The following is a 12,994-nucleotide window of genomic DNA, read 5'->3' as shown; positions in this document are numbered from 1 at the left end:
TGACCTTGCTGGGGCCTATACTGTTTCCATCTTTGCAGTATATCTTTGATATGCCTATTCACTCTTCTTTTGATCTCTTTGATGGATAAAGTAAAATACATATATATATATATATATATATATATATATATATATATATATATATGTAATCATCATGACCTGGTAACTTATTTCTAGCCTAGATAGCCCTGCACCTGGAACAGCACTAAGGTCTTAAGGTCTACCTTATAACATTAGCAATTAATCTAATATGATCTGAAGTTATTCACCTTGCCTGGCTCCCAGCTTACACTGATCTGTTCTCTACCAATTCAGTCTCTCATCTGAGCCCTGCTACCATTCCCTCATTCTACTGCCTCCCAGTGAAACATCTCTCATCAGTGAAAACCAGTGGCATTCTGGACCCCACAGAAAAAGCAACATTGAGGGGTACACTTCAGCCAGTCCTGAGCCTCCCCTTGACTTCTGCCTGAGAATTTTTCCTTGGCGTCTATATTTGTCTTTTTATCTGTACTCTGTGGTTTTATGCTCTCTTAGTGGCCTATTCTCATTGAAATAAAGAAGGAAAGAGTGATAAGACTGAGTGAATCTGCATCACTGAAAAGTAAACCACCGAATTACAGGAAGGAACCACACAATCTCTCATGCAGAATGGCCAGTGGCGTTTTGACCAGGGACAAATATAAACCATGGACATATCCACCATGGTCCAAAAAATCAAAGGGCTCAGAGACAACAACACCCATGGCCTGAGATGCTCAGATACCATCCTGAGTTTGGAAATGGAAAAGCTAAATTTGTTTCCTGGAGCAGAACATAGAATGTCATAATGGTATAGAGCTTCAGGAAAGTGATTCAAGATTAGAAAGCAATTGTTCTTGCTAGGAGGGCCTGGTAGACATCCTCCCAGGGAAGTCCAAATTATGTCAAATGCAAGAGATCTACCCCATACTTCCAATTCAAAATTAAGTTTTAGAGATTTTGAGAATTATTGACATAATAATCAATTGCTACTCATGGTTAAAATATAGTTTGCACATCAAGAGCCTTGGTCTTAGGTTGGCATAGTGGTACATACCTTTAACCCCAGTACTTGGGAGGCCGAGACAGGAAGATTGTAGGTTCAAGCATAGCCTCAACAACTTAGTGAGGCCCTATTTCAAAATAAAAATTTAAATATTGCTGGGGGCATAGCTCAGAGGTCAAACGACCCTGGGTTCAACTTACAGCCCCCCCCCCACAAAAAAAGATTCTTAGTCTTATAAAGAAATACTATTAGAGATTTGTTGTTGGCAATAAATTTCAGCAAGCTGCACATTTTAACACCTCTTTATTCTAAGAGTATCAATTTGAAGGGACACTGGTAATCTACGGAACATACTTTGGGATACTCTGCCAGCAGAAATATTCTCAGGCTAGGCTACTAGGAAGAGGAGGATAGGAAGGATCTGAGTAGATACTGAAGATTCAAAAAGTTGATGGAGTATAAGTGGCAGAGATGAGAGCAATTGCCCTTTATCACAACTCTGCTCTGTGATGTTGGCTCTTTATAAATAGCAGCCCATGTAATATTCCCTCTGACTAAGCATTATTATTTGCATTTTACTGATGAAGAGCCTGAGGATGGCTCAAAGAACTCAAGTAAGCTGCTGAGCTTTGGGGCACGTTCACATTAGCCCATCCTTTCTATGCCTGCTGTAGCTTCCCACTGCCTTCCCACCAAGAGCTTCTTAACTCTGGCCAGGTACCTGACAGGTGCTCATGCACAGAGGCAGGTCCTGAGCCCAGGCACCTACAGTCACTGGATGTTAGATACAGACAGCTGGAGAGCCATCAAAGGTCAGAAGAAAGTCAGCAAATCCCCTCAGGGACTCATGGAACTATGTCTAACTTTTGTTTTGTTCTTGATGACTTTCATAAACAGCAAATTATCCCAAATGAGAATGTTTTATATGAAAGTAGATACTCATGCTTTAGACATAAGGGAATCATTTTAAGCCTTCTTTGATTCTTAGGATGATTCGCTGGACAAACGTTTATAGTGTAATTACAAAGAGTAATTATGAAGGTCTGAAATAACAATGAATTAAGCGTGTCACTAATGACGTGATTTTCATTTCCCAGTCTTGGTCTCTTTCCCTGCTTTCCTTCTTATGATTTTACCATAACATCTGTACAACACTTTAATTATAGTGGTCCTCTGCATCCATAGAGGATCAGTTCTAGGACCCTCTTACAAATACCAAAATCCATATGTGCTCACGTCACTTAGAGAAAATGGTGTAGGATTTCACATAACCTACCTAGATACTCTCCTGAATTTGTGATCATCTCTAGGTGACTTATAATACCTAATACTATAAAAATCCTATGTAAACAAGTGTTAAAATGTATTGCACAGAGAATAATGACATGAAAAGCCTGCACATGTTCAGTTCAGATGCAATATATATTTTTCCCAAGTAGTTTTAATCTTTGATACATTGAAATCCACAGGATGTGAAACCCAGGGATAAAAGAACCAACTGTGCTTACTTTTTATTACCATTCAGAAATCCTCTTTCTGAACTTCTATAGACCACTCTAGGGTTGTTTCTGAACCCCTAAACAAGTGGCTATTTGGGCCTAGTCAAAGCAATAAACTCCATGTCATTCAACAAACATTTATGAATGTTTTCAGGAAAGAGGGCAAGTGTTAGGAACTAAGAAGGTGTTTCATTCTGGGTCTGATGACCTGGAAAAGATAAATTGCTCTGAGTATTCGTAAAAAAGGATTGATGACATACAGAATCAATGAGAGACCCGAAAAGCCAGGAAATAGACTATAGGGCAGCCCAGACATCAGCAACAGCAAGAAACCATTGCCATCCCAGGCTCTGGGGTGAAGATGGAGGTGCAGTGCCCAGGGCAGACAGCACCAGGTCATTGAAGGCTAAAGCCACTGCCAGGAATAGCACTAAAGGCATAAAAGAAAAGGAGAAACCCTCACAATCCCCCTTCTTCTTTTATCTCCACTTTCCTACAGCCTCTCATTGGCTAAAATCAAGAGGCATGCCTGCCATGGGACCTGGCAAAAGCAGCCCACATTTCTTGTCCTTTATTTCTGCAGCTCCTCCTCTATATTCTGAGAGTCTCCTTTCCTTGAAAAGTGGAATTTGGTAGCACTAACATTTTCACTTGGACAACTCCCCCTTGGATGAAGACAAGTCATGAAAACAAAGCATTTGGTTTAAGCTAAGAGAGCCTGAGCTAGGGAATGAAGTTTGGTGTTGAAACACGAAAAAGCATACAGGGCATTGGCATCTCAGCCTGCTGGTTGTGAATACAAAGAACCATGGAGGGGGCTCCAGCCACAGCAGTGACTGAGCCTACCCCGCTTGACTTGACTCCTTGCTCGATCCAAACCTGCTCTGTCATGCTGTATAGTGGCAACAGGAAAATGAATACTCAGAAGGTATAAGTTCTAGGTCCATGTGTACAATACTCTACTAATTATTTTTTGCTAATAATAATGCTAATAGCTACTAACAATGATTGAAGACTCCCTATGTAAATTTTACTTATTTATTTATTTATTTTGCAATGCTGGGAATTGAACCCAGGGGTACTCTACCACCAGCTCCATACCCAGCCCTTTTTTTTTTTTGAAAGTTTTATTTTAATTTGGTGCATTGGAGTCATACATCTTAATGGAGTACAAGAGGGTATAGGCATACATGGACACATCACTCATTTAGCCCTTCCCTAATTCCCTTCCTCTCTCCCTCCTTTTCATGTTTGGCTTAGTGATTGACTTGGACATGTTTATGAATGTACATCATGTGCATTAGAGAATTTTCCTCTTTCCCCTTCCCATTTCTTAAATTAGTTCCTCTTGTTTCCCCATCTATGTTTTCTTTTTTTTTTCTCTTCTAGACTTCCTGCTATGACCCCTTTTCTCCTTAGCTTTGCATATTAGGGAGAGCATTCAATTTTATACTTTTTGTGATTGACTAATCTCAGTTAGCATAATGTTCTCCAGTTCCATCCATTTCCCTGCAAATGACATAATTTGTTTTTCTTGATTGCTAAGTAAAATTCCATTGTGTACATAACCCATGGTTTTGTAATCCATTCATCTGTTGATGGACATCTTGGCTGGTTCCATAGTTTGGCAATTGGCATTGTGCAGCTATGAACATAGATACCCATGCAATTAGTTTGGTAGTTTGGTTTCCATTTTTTTGTGTGTGTAGATACCCAAAAATGGTATTGCTGGGTTATATGGTAAGTTCGTTACTATTCTTCTGAGGATCCTCCATATTGTTTTCCAAGATGGTTGCACTAATTTGCAATCCCACCAACAATGCATTACAGTTCCCACTTCTCCACATCCTCACCAGCATTTGTTGTTGTGCTTTTAATGATTTCCATTATAATTGGAGTATATATAGAATATACAGAGAACTCAAAAAACTCACCACTAAAAAGACAAATAACCCAATAAAAAATGGGCAAATAAACTAACTAGGCACTGCCCAAAAGAATATTTCAAGTAGCCAATAATATTTGAAAAAATATTCAACATTATTAGCAATCAGAGATGCGAAAATTAAAACTACACTGATATTTCGCCAGCCCTTTTTATTTTTATTTTGAGACAGGATCTTGTTAAGTTGCCCAGGATGGCCTCAAACTTGAGATCCTTCTGCCTCTGCCTCCCAAGTCACTGAGATTACATGTAGGTAGCCTTGCACTAAGCTTTAAATTTCACTTTACAGAGGATTTGGACTTTTTTGTAGTAGTAGTAGTAGTGGTAGTAGTAGTGGTAGTAGTAGTAGTAGTAGTAGTAGTAGTAGTGGTAGTAGTAGTAGTAGTAGTAGTAGTAATGAAGATGGAACCCAGGGGTCTTCTACCTCTGAGCTATACACCTAGACCTCTTTTATTTTTATTTGGAAACAGGGTCTCATTTACTTGCTGAGGCTGGCTTTTAATCTGTGATCTCAGCCTCCCAAGTACTGGGATTAAAAGCGCATGCCAGCATGCCCAACTGGGGATTTGCTCTTATAATCTCCAAATTACTGAAGAAGAAAAAGCGGGGAAGCTCTGAACAACTCGGTTTCTTTTGCAGCCCGCAGAGGCAGCAAAAGACAGAAAGGGGATGCTGGTAAACTCATCCTTTACCTCATCCCCTCTCTGCTTCTTCTCAGACACTGTCTTCTTTGAGGTGAACCCCTTAAAATCCTTGCCTTTCTGGAAGTTGAGCCTGATCCACGGTAACCTCACCTCCTTCCACAAAGTGGCTGGGATCCTCCAAGTAGATACTACAGCAAAAAAATGTTTTGAAAACTCGGGAGACACTCACTTTATATGGTATAATTTCCACTTCTGCTTGTAGCAGGCTCTGTCTGCTTCCCGAGTTTCTCCATGTGGAGCCCAGCTACTATTTTGGGGCTGCCAAGCTGTTTTCATTTTTTTTTTCACCAGAATGCAGGCTCCATTTGGAAAATGGGAACAGATGTGACAATGAGAACAGAGCCTTTACCAGCCCCACTCTAACCCAAACATCCCAGAAGCTGCTCCAGCACCGTCTCCACCCTCCACCCCAGGCAGGCACCCAGGAAAACTCGGAGCTCTTCTCCGCTGTCTCTCCTCAGGCCTTGATGGTGCCTGAGAAGCATCTCTGGTTCCCAACCCTCCTTCCCACAGCTCTGAGTTGTGGTGCAGTGTCCATATTATATTAATAGAGGTCTGCAGGGAAAGGGTGATTTAAAGGAGGTTAAGAAATCATTGTAAGAAAATGTTTTGACATTATGTTAATGCCTGTCGGAGTATTATCTCCAATTTAAAGTTAATCACCACAATTACACTGCAGTTCCAAAAATATAATGAAATGAGATGTGTTAAGGTATGAATAATAGAGGAACGGAGGGCTACAAGACAAGCACGCCCTCTGTTTAACCCACTCGGCATCTCCCACCAACAGGCAAAGAAAGAAATGTGTGATTTGGGCCATGCGGATCTTGGCAAACAAAATTGGGATCATAATCTTCGGGAAAACAAGAGGTCTTTGTCTCCACATGCACACAAACCGAGTTTTGATAAGAAATCGACGTTTAAATCCGTGTCAAAAAGGTTCCAAAAAGCTGGGGGTTTGTCATGATGTGGGTAAGATATTTAGACACTTGAAAAATTGCTCAATTTTCCTCTAGAATTTTGGTGTCTTGCCCAAGATCTGACTTTATGCTTCGAATGGCCTGTCAAACTTTTCTGCTTGGAGGCTGGGCCATCACCTCAAAATCAAAGCAAGACTATCACATTTCCCCAGGAACCAATTTCTCTGTTTGTGTCGGTGGCAGCAGCGTTTTCTCAGGCTCTGAAACGTGGACACTCTGGACTCATGTTCGTCTCTTTAGGTGCCATGCATCTTCCTTCACATCTGGCTTTAAAACTCTTTTGAACAATCCTTTAAAACTAAAGATGAGCCAGGCATGGTGGCGCACGCTTGTAATCCCCGCGCTTGGGAAGCGGAGACAGGAGGATCGCGCTTGTTTGAAGCCAGCCTCGCTGGCTTAAGAGACCCTGTTTCCAAATAAAAATATAAAAATAGGTCTGGGAGTGTAGCCCGGATGTAGAAGGGCTTCCAGGAACCCCAGTACAATCAAAAAAAAAAAAAAAAAAAAAACCCTAAAGATGATAACAAGAGCATATACCCTGCACAGGCAGGCTCTAGCTCTGGGTGTTTATTACTCATTATCTTTAACCCTCAAAGCTATATTATAGGATGAGTAATGTTGGCCCATTGGAAAAATGAAAAAACTGGCCTTTGGGGTAGTAACTGGATCGGTTCTTCTGCAGTAAGTAGCTGATCCAGGTTTCGAATTTAGGTGTGAGTATTCCAAAGGTGTGTGTACACTCAGGTTGTATACTTCAATGTTACAGCATTATACAGTGGGCTTTTTAATTTTTTTTAATTTATCTATTCTTGATGTTGGATATTGAATTCTAACATTCTACATCTGAGCTATACCCTCAGCCATATTTATTATTTTTACTAATATTATTATTATTATCATTATTATTATTATTTTGAAACAGCATCTTGCTAAGGTGCTGAGCTGCTGACGGTCTCACTAAGTTGCTGAGGCTGGCCTAGATCGCTGAGGGGATCCTTCAGTCTCAGCCTCCAGCTTCATGAGAATCTCAGTGAGTATCCCAGGCATATAGGAAGATGAGCCCAGAGCACATCAGGTCCTCAGGAGGCATTTGCTGTTGTTGCTGTTATTTGGTCTTTCTTTTCTGAAGCATCCCTGGCCTGTCTTGATCCCTAGGCCTCTATATACATCCCGCTACTAGGAACTCACTGCTCAGCAGCAGCCAGCCCTGGCTCTCTGACAGCTGAGAACACAGGGTCTGTTCTCAACCGAAACATAGCTGCTGCATTGATCTTCCCAAACACATTTGTATGGTGTGGAGATGTCTGTGTCCACGCTACTTCTCAGCCCTTGGGTGTCTCCTCACGCTCATCCAGAAGGAAATTCAACGGCACCTCTTCTAAGGTCCTTTGTAATCTCCATCTTCTTCAGCTTTACCATCTCCATACCCTCTTGGGTCATCTTTAAACACCAAGAATGCAGGCATGTTTCCTGGGCTCAAGCTGGCCTTGCTGAATTACTTCAATTTTTTTTTTTTTATTTATGGTATATTCTTTGGGGAGTGGGGCATAGGCTGACCTGAAACTCATGATACTTCCTCCTCAGCCTCCAAATTGCTAGCTGAATTGCTTTAAAAAAAAATATTAGACTACTGGGCATGGTGGCGCATGCTTATAATACCTGTACTTGGGAGGCTGAGACTGAAGGATTGCGCAGGTTTGAAACCAGCCTCAGCTTCTTAATGAGGCTCTCAGCAACTTAGTGAGACTCTGTTGCCAAATAAAATACAAAATAGGTGTGGGAGTGTGGCCCAAAGGTAGAAAGCCTCTGGGTTCCATCCCCAGCACCACAAAAAAATTAAAAAGTAAAAAATATTAGACTGGCAAAGCTGGGATCTGTGGCGCAAGCTTGTAATCTCAGGATCTAGGAAGTTGAGACAGAAGGATTTGGGGTGTGTGGCCAGCCTCAGCTACTTAGTGAGGCCCTCTGCAACTTAGTAGGACCTTGTTTCAAAATAAAGAATTAAAATAGGGCTGGGGTTGTAGCGCAGGGGTAGAATGCTCCTGGACTCAGTCCCTGGTATCAAAAATAAATAAACTCAGGAATGGTGGAACACACCTGTAGTTCCAGTATTTGGGAGACTAAGACAGGAGAGTCAACAGGTTCAAGGCCAACCTCAGAAGCTTAGTGAGGGCCTCACAAACTTAGTGAGACCCTGTTTAAAAAAAAATTAAATTAAATTAAATAGGGCTGAAAGTGTATGATGGTTGTAGAGTACTCCTGGGTTCAACCCCCAGTACTACACACAAAGATTTTTATTTTAATGATACATATTTGGGGAGTGCAGATATACATATACATAATGAAATAGTATTCAGCCATTAAAAATATTACTAAGTCGGGCGTGGTAGCACACGCTTGTAATCACCGCGCTTGGCAGGCAGAGACAGGAGGATCGCGCAGATTCAAAGCCAGCCGCACGCGCTGGCTTAGGAGACCCTGTTTCCAAATAAAAATGTAAAAATAGGTCTGGGAGTGTAGCCCAGAGGTAAAAGGGCTTCCAGGAACCCCAGTACCACAATAATAATAATAATAATAATAATAATAATAATAATAATAATGACTAAGTATCATTTGCATCAAAATACATGGAACCAGAAGATATTATGTTAGGAGAAAAAAGCTCATGTTGAGAAAGACAAAAGCTCTGTGCTCTCTCTTGCAGACAGATGTTTGAGACAGATGTTTTCATCACTTCTGTGAGTTTTCCGTAGCCACCACATTAGTCTTCCATTTTACCAAGTCCCAATTCAAATGACTCCTCTGCCAGGAAGTCTTCCAGGACTATTCAGCCTGTTCCCATTAGCATTTCCCTTTTCTAACCTCTCATGGTGTTTCTTACCTACTTCAAACATGTGACATCGATTGACCAGAGCCTTGGACTATAGACAGCTTTTGATATTAACTGCAGGCTCTGTATTCTTATGGGACAAAGACAGACTTCCTAAGATGATGGACTGGCTTTTGAATTCAGAATGTTCTACCTATTACCAGTTTGATTTGCCAAAGTAGGTATGGTTTTATGCCAATAAAACTAGCTTTAATAATAGCCTTCATTTACTAAATACGGCTTGTGTGGCTAAGTGCCTTAAAGGCAAAACATAGAAGGTAGATGATCATATCTTCCCCACGAAGAAAGAAACTGAGGCTTAGAAAAGATAAATAATTTAGTAATTTACTTAAGTCAAAAGGCTGGGAAGCATGAGCTAGGGTTACCTTGGGATTTACAAAGAGGTTTTAATTTGTCTAAGAGAGCCTTTAATTTATATTTTGAAATAGGCAGTGGAACACCATCAAGACCTCAGGAGCCCCTGGTCCTTCTGCCACCCCAAGCCCCAGCTTGCCTATTTCTTTTCTTTCCAGTAGGGGGAGTAAAAGATGCTACACACATCTCCTCCGCTTCCCTGGACTCACACCAGGGAGAGGAGACAATCAAAAGCTTTTCAGGGTTCAAAGGGCCTGAAAAAATATGGCCCCACCCCTGAGAGCTAAAGGTGGAGAAGTTGAGGCTCAGGGAGGAGAAACCAGAAGGCCAGATGCACCCACCTAATGAGAGTCCACTCCCCATCCCCCCAGGCTAAACTCCTCAGCCTTCTCCTCAGTATGCCAGGCAGCCGCCCACACTCTCAATTGAAAACCAGGCATCTTATGCAGTAAGAGAGATGCCCTTTCATCCATTTCAAATCTGTTGCCATTTAATTTCATGAGGCAGGATAAATAGGAACACCCACTTGGCCTTCGGGGAACCCTTCGCTACTCCATTTACCTCTACCTGGTCTCTCGCCACTCCGCACGACTCTGTAATATAGAGCCCTAATCATCCACGTTCTCTCTGCCAGCGAAACCCACCCTCTAGCCTCCTGCCCCCTCCTCATCCCCGATGCCTCTAATCAGCTCACTGCCCTTCCCTGGCCTTTCACCCTTTCATTTATATCCTGATTGAGATAAGACAGTTGGCCTCAGCTGCTACATTCAAAGTGAGGATGTGCCACTGATTTATAGAATGGCATGATAATATTTCCACATCTCATTCTCCATCCCCTTCACATGGCTGTGGCTCTTATCTGCAGCGCTGACTGCCACTGGGCATGGAGCAGACGTCTTCATTGAGTTGCCCATAATGGCACTGGCCGTAGATCTCTCCTTCTTTCTTTTTATGCATACTCTTCCTCTCCCTTTAGCACAGACATCACAGCTAATTCAGAGGCCAGCATTGTGTGTGCAGAGTTTACGTCACTATCTTCCAGTGGGCATTGCCCAGTCGTAGTATATGGGGCAGATAATTACCCATCAGGACATTCTTTTAAGCTGCTCTGGTCTCCCCAACACAAAAGTCCAGGTTTCAGGGCAAATGTTTTATATGAGAAGCCACTCTGCTACCTGAGAGGCCCCTGGGTCTCTAGGGCAAGAAGTCAGCTTTCCAAGATGACCCCTCATTGATTGGCTGAGCAATGGAGATTGGGGTGTAGGAAAACTTACTTTTCTCTTTCCAGGGTCTAATTGATGTGACCAAGATTATGTCAAGTCAGTGGTAGCATCTGGTTCCCTTGAAATATTTGTATTGGGATCTTAAGGCTAGTGGTCAGTCTCTGGTGCTATGGCAAAGATTCAAGTGTGTCATTGGAATGGTAATTTGTTTATGCTGCAGGTATGCCTTGTAAAGCACTATCATCAGTATTCTATACAAAAACAAGTCCAGGAGGAGGAAAATATCAATTTAAGGAACTATCTGGCTTGGTTGCAGGGACTGGCAAGTTCAGGATTCATAGGATGGCAGAACAGGTGGAAACTCAAAGGTAGAAGCTGACACTGAAGTCTTGAAGCAAACCTTCCCATTCATTCAGGGAAATCTGTTTTGCTTGTAAGACCTTTCAACTGATTGACTGAGGCCATGCACGTTATGAAGAAAAACCCTTTTACATGAAGTCAACTGAGAATAAATGGCCACGACTCCTACAAAATACATCACAGCAACACCCGGGTTAAGTTTTGATAGAATCCCTGGGACACTCCTCTCTCTGTTTCTGCCCTCCAAGATGTGAGGACAAAGCCTTGCACTGTCCCTTCCTCTACTTTCCGCCTCCATGCCCTGACCTCTGCAGACCTAGCCTGATATGGACTGAATCCCTAAAATCTTTAAAAAACTGTGAGCAAATAAACCTTTCCTCTAAGTTGTGTGTGGCCAGGCTTAATGATTCCAACAGTGAAAATTTGGATGAGACAGGAACCTTGTTTGTTTAACCTCTATGAGTTGTTGTACAAAATGTCGAAAATTAGTGAGCTCATTAACAGTATATGCTCAGCAAATTCGCATTTTCTTCTTTCGGAGCGAACGTTCAACTGTGTTTCCCAGGCCCCTTTCAATTAGTGGGCCAAGCAATGAGCTCTTGCCTGTTAGAATGGGTGTTTCAGGTATCTGTGGCTGTGCAGCAAAATGCCCTCAAACTTAGCAACTTAGAATAGTACCAGCCATCTGCAATTTGAGCATGGCTTAAAGGGACAGCTTGTCTTTTTTTTTTTTTTTTTCCATGTGGCATCTGCTGAAACAGCTTGACTAGGGCTAGATGGTCTACTCCCAAGATCACTCACTCATGTGGCTGATGCTGGTTGTCAATTAGGACTTAACTGCAGCTGTCAGTGGGACCTCCATTCTTCTCCACATAGGGCCTTCTATGGGGTGGTGGGCTTCCTTGTTACTATGATGCTAGGGTTCCAAGAGAAGAGATTCTAATCAATGAGAAAACAAAGCTGCCAGTCTCTTTTAAGTCCAGGCCCCAAATTTGGCATAGGTGCTATTTCTGCTGTATTTTGCTGGTCAAAGCAGTTCCAGAGCCTGGCTATACATAAGAGGAGGAGACACAGAACATGCCACTCAGTGGGAAGAGAGTCAAAAGATTTCTGGCCCTGATTAATTCACCTCAGTGTTCTAGGCAAAAAGGAAAAATGGGATAGGATTAAGCTCTCGTATGAAAAGAAAACACTGAAAATCAGGCAAAATCTAGGAGCCAACATCATTCCAAAAGCAGACTCCAGGCAATAAAGCCAGTGATTCCTAAGAGACAGGAAATAAAGGATGAGCCCCACAACTGCTGTTTATTGTTCAGAGAAATTTCCCAAGCTATATCTCAGGTTGGGGAAAACACCCAGACAGGGTCCAGCCTTCTCTCTCTCTCTTTATATTTTTATTGATGCATTGTAATTATGGATCATTGTGAAGTTCAAAGTGATACAGACAAGAACGCACACAACACTGGTATGTTTCCCTCCACTTCCAACCAACCTTTTCTCTTAATCGAGGAGACAGAGCTATATATTTGCAAAAAGTTAGTGGCTAGAGATTGCTGAGAAGAGTATAGAAAAAGAGAAATCTGGAGTGAGAGAAAGAGAGAGAGGGAGAGAGGGAGAAATTCAGAAAGCTAGAAAAAAAAGTTTCTATTAAGTTGAATAGTGTTTAGGACATGGACTGAGGGTAGGTGAGTAGGTGACTTAATCCCAGCAAAATAAAAACCTGAAAATATCAGCAGGAATGGGTCCTAGAAGTCATGGAGGACCCAGGGTAGTGTCTGTCCCAAAAGTCAAAGTAAAAATCTACATAATTCAAAGAACAGCAGAGTCCTAAGAAATTTCTTTTCTTGCTTATAGGAAATGATTATCTTGCAACAAAGCTTAAAAGAAAGATATGAAAATGGACAAAAGTGTTTCTAAGAAACTTCATCATGTCCTAGGAAAATTTTCAAAAACATTAAGAGGAATGCAAAACTATACAGCATACACCAAGATATGATACCCAACAAGGCAGA

This window comes from Muscardinus avellanarius (assembly GCF_963383645.1).
Source record: "Muscardinus avellanarius genome assembly, chromosome: 3".
Taxonomy (NCBI): domain Eukaryota; kingdom Metazoa; phylum Chordata; class Mammalia; order Rodentia; family Gliridae; genus Muscardinus; species Muscardinus avellanarius.
Note: the sequence above shows the minus strand (reverse complement) of the source record.